The following is a 4,850-nucleotide window of genomic DNA, read 5'->3' as shown; positions in this document are numbered from 1 at the left end:
CAGGGACAGGTTCTTGCCAACGTCACTAAGGGAGATGGTTGTGCAGATCTTTTTCAGCGACTGGTGGCTCATGCATTAAATGACATTTGGCTACATCTTACCTCTTCCTTCCCTGGGCTTCCGGTTGGGTGGTGAGTGTGCGTTTGGGCTCGAAGGGGTCAATATAGGAGGGGCGGAAGGGGACATCTGCAATACTTTCAACAATAAAGATAATTTTTTTTAAAAAAGAAAGGCCTACCAGTAGTTTTCAAACTAAAAAAAATGTTTTGAACCAATATTTTACAGAATCAAAGCAGTGTTTGTAGAAGTCCTGCAGTTGTGAGTAAAATGGAATAAGTACTAGTTCTCAACTTGGATGCACAATAAAACCAACTGGGGGCTTTACAAAATACTGATACCTTAGTTGTAACCCCAGAGGTTCTGATTTAATGGAATGGGATATTACCTGTGCCTTAGGATTTTAAAAAGATCCCTAGTTATTCCTAATATGCCTCAAAGTTTGAGAAACACTGCAATGCAGAAAGGAGATACTACCATGGAGAAAAGCTAGAAGGCTATTACAAAGCAAGGTTATAATCTTGAGTTCTGGGACTCTGGAGTGGATGGCAAAGGGCATAGAGAAGAAGGTTTGCATATGGGTGACATTTCAAAGGAAGAACTTATTGAGCTTCAAGATAGACTAAAGACAGAGAAGGAGAGGGGATATTTAGAAGGAAGTTTTAAAGATGCCAGCATGCTTTCTGGGCTCATTATATTGTTCATGGTGGGCACCCAATTAATATTTGTTTAAATAAACTACATTTAATGGAACTATTTGGAGACTTATAACCCATTGACCCATTAGCAGAAATCTGTATATCAGAGAGCAAAAGTAAATTTGGGAAGTATAGGGGGATTTGGTTCGTAGGCCAAGAATGAGACCGCAGCAGGTTATCTAAGTCATCAGTCACTTTTGAGAGGTAGGACAGGTATTCTGGGGTAAAATAAGAGCTGCAGACAGCCTTCATAATTGGTAGTTGAAATCCTGAGGTTGGATGATATCACCTAAGGACAAGAACATAGTATGAAGAGAAACAGGTTGACGATAAAATCTTAAGAAAGGCAGAGTCATGTTTTCATTGTTATTGTTTTGCCAGTCAGAAGGTCCTGTGGTTGCTGGTAAACAAAGAAAAAAGCAAGTTAAAACATCTAGTAAGAGCTGTAAGAGAAGCATTATACAGCTATTTTAAGAAGTAGACATCAAGATCCCTCTCTTCGCATAGATTATAATTCTTATATGTGGACAAGCCATGGTACTGGCTGTGTTAGTCAGTAGAGCTGTCCATACTAAATGTGACAGTAAGTGCAAGAAATGTTCATAGGAAGGCAGGAAGGTTGAGCTTGGACAATGACTAGATGCACATATTGTTTTGAAATTGGAGGGAATGATGAAACATGGATTCAGAGATAGAGAGAAACAAAGGTAAAGAGGCCACGTTTACTCCAATTAAAAAGCAGGACCCGAGGCCCATATCTTCTGTCGCCTTCCCTGAACACGTAAGCCTATTGCCTACCCCTTCCACCCTCCACAGGCCCCACCCTTAATCTATGTATTCCTTTGAACCCAGAGAAATCCCCTTAATTTGCCTAAAATGTCTCTGGGAGAACACATAAGAAAATATTGTATGTCTCAGTAGGTGATTCCTTTAAATAAGTATGAATCGGATGGTTAAAATAGGAAAAAAAAAATATCATGTGACTTTAGTCCATCTTACAAAGACCTGAGAGCCTTTTCTTAAGGTTCATTCACTTAAATATTTAGTGAATGAATGTGTTCTACATGTTCAGTACTGTGTATCCAGAGGGGCTGTGAGAGGGTGGCCCAGACAATTTCACAACTTCAGTGTTGCTATGGGGCAGGCTTGACGGTGCTTCTCAGAATTATTTCAAATTGCCAACCTATGGTGCAGGCACGACCTGAGACACTCCACAGGTTACTGAATCAGCTCATTATTTGTTTAGTGCCCTACCATTTGTTTGACATTATGTAGACACAAGGCTCTATTGAATGAGGAGAGTGTGTTCACTGGTGGGGTCATACATAACTGGGGCCTTGGAATTACAATCCAAACAACCTGTCACACATTTCATTCACACATAGCAGCAATATAATTCTGTTGCTTTGGAATAGTTAAAAGCTAGTTTTACAATAAGGAGGCAAGCTCTTGAAAACAGGGAGGGGCAGAGTTGGGGTGTGATTGACAGACTGTCATTAGTATTGACAGATATCCATGATTGTTTTTTCTAGCAAGAAAATGGTGATTCTTTAAAGCAGTTTAGATTCCTGCTTCTATTTTTTTAAGAAGAAAGCCTCTTTCTTCAACTCTTCTGTGTAGTGTCAGTAAATGAACTGTTCCTCTCAAATCATGCATAGTGCCTGCAGACTTCAACTGCGCAGACTTTGGATGTGGGAAGGGGGATGGCCAGAAATAACCATTTAGGTCACATAGGCTTTCAAATGCATCTGTTTATGTACAGAGGGTCCCTACCTAGAATACTTTTATTTCAGGGAATATTTTACCCTAATGATGAACTGTAAGTCAGTGAGTCATTTTCATGGTCTGACATTTTGCTGTGAAAGTGCTTGAGAGAGGGTGCGTCACTTTTACAGGCTGTTTGTGTCCTGAAGCAAAGTTTCAGGCATTGTGTGTGGGTCAAAGGAACACCTGCGTTTTTCAACCTTATTTTAATTACCTTATCGAATATACTAGTTGCAATAATGTATATTTTGAAAACTACAGAATAAGATTGGTATAATACAGTCATAATACTTAATCTGTCACTTATCTATAGCCATGGTCACTTTTCCCCTGATTAAAACTCTTCATTTTCACATATCTCTAGATTCCTATTGAGATACTCACTGTACTTCCAAAAAGAATTCAGGAAGTCTCCAAGTTCCAAAGGTTTGTTTTTTTGAACTCAGAAACAATTTTTCCCATATAAACAATGTTATAAATTATGGGCATATTCCCAAAACAGTCCACCCAAGGTTACTTAACCCACAATGTGCCTGAAGTAAAGTAGTGTGTACAATACTTACAGTAACATTTCTAAAAAAAAAAAAAAAAAAAAAAAAAAGTCACTTCCAACATTGGAAGACCAGAATAAAGTTTCCTTTCCTCAGGGACTCCTCTCTATCGCTGCCCCCTTCCCCAACTTTTAATCCCTTTATCAGTCAGGCAGTGTGAAAGGGAAGCACCCTTGGCTCCAAGACTGATGTGGTTTCTTTAGGGGCAGGAAAGAAGTATGGCATAGATTTTAGGCCTTTGAGGCTGGCCACCCCTTTTCTTTTCCATCATTAGATTTTGGTCTCCCTGCTGCCTTAACAATACAGAGTCTCTTTAAGGATTTTTTAAAAAAAGGATTTTAATTGATAGCAGTGGTGGAAATGGGGATAAAAATGAACAAATTCATGCATCCAATTTTCTATATTCATTCACTCACTCAACAATGTATTAATCAATTCCTATGTAGCAGGCACTGTGCTCTAAACCCTGAAGATGCAACACGAATGAGCCCTTGAGGTCCTCCCAGTCTAGTGAGGGACACAGACATATAAACAAACCGTTGCAATGTAGCGTGCTACCTGTAGTGATAGAGTGCTGTATGAGGTAGAGTGTGAGTACAAAAGAGGCAGTGTTCTGTTTGGCCTTAGGTAGGGTGTGTCAAGGAAGGCTCCATAAAGCAGACACTGAACCTAGTCTTGAATAATGAGATGTTCATCAGGTAGATAAGGGACTCTGAGAAGGCATTTTAGACAGAGACAAGAAGTTATTAAATACCACATATTTGGAAAAATAAGAGAAATTTGGTATGGCTTGACCAGAGATATAAAATAGGGCAGTATTAGGAGATGGGGCTAAGCAGGGACTTTAGATGAAGAGCCTTTAATGTCAGGCTGAACACTGCATTTTATCCTATACTAGTTAATACGGAGTGTTGTGGTCAGACTCAACATTTTAGTGGCATTATGGAAAATAAGTTGGATGGAAGACAAAAGGGAAGCAGAAATCTTCTAAGAAGGACACAAGAAGGCAGAGAAATATTTTCATTTAGTTATTTTAATTAAAAAATTAAGTTGTGGTAAGATACAGCCAACACAAAATTTACCATCTTAACCAGTTTTAAGTATACAACTCAGTGATATTAACCACAGTCATATTGTGTGCACCTATCAGCATCATCACTCTTTTTAAAAAAATATATATTTCTTTATTGATTTCAGAGAGGAAGGAAGAGGGAGAGAGAGATAGAAACATCAATGATGAGAGAGAATCATTGATTGGCTGCCTCCTGCATGCCCCTGACTGGGGATCAAGCCCGCAACGTAGGCATGTGCCCTTGGCCGGAATTGAACTGGGACCCTTCAGTCCACAGGCCAACAGCCAAACCGGCTAGGGCAGCACCGTCACTCTTTTTTTTTTTTTTTTAAGTTTCTATGGTTTTATTTTTTTTTTTTACTTTTTTATTGCTTAAAGTATTACAAAGGGTATTACATATGTGTCCTTTTTTCCCCCCCGCCCTTGACAATATCCTGGCCTCCCCTACCCCCCAGTGTCTTATGTCCATTGGTTATGCTTATATGCATGCATACAAGTCCTTCGGTTGATCTCTTACCCCCCTCCCTCCTGCCCCCCAACCCTCCCTGGCCTTCCCACTGCAGTTTGACAATCAGTTTGAGGCAGCTCTGCCTCTGTATCTATTATTGTTCATAAGTTTATAATGGTCTTTATTATCCATGAATGAGTGAGATCATGTGGTATTTTTCCTTCATTGACTGGCTTATTTCACTTAGCATAATGCTCTCC

Source organism: Myotis lucifugus, unplaced genomic scaffold (assembly GCF_000147115.1).
Source record: "Myotis lucifugus unplaced genomic scaffold, Myoluc2.0 scaffold_2, whole genome shotgun sequence".
Taxonomy (NCBI): Eukaryota; Metazoa; Chordata; class Mammalia; order Chiroptera; family Vespertilionidae; genus Myotis; species Myotis lucifugus.
This window is presented reverse-complemented; position numbering follows the sequence as displayed.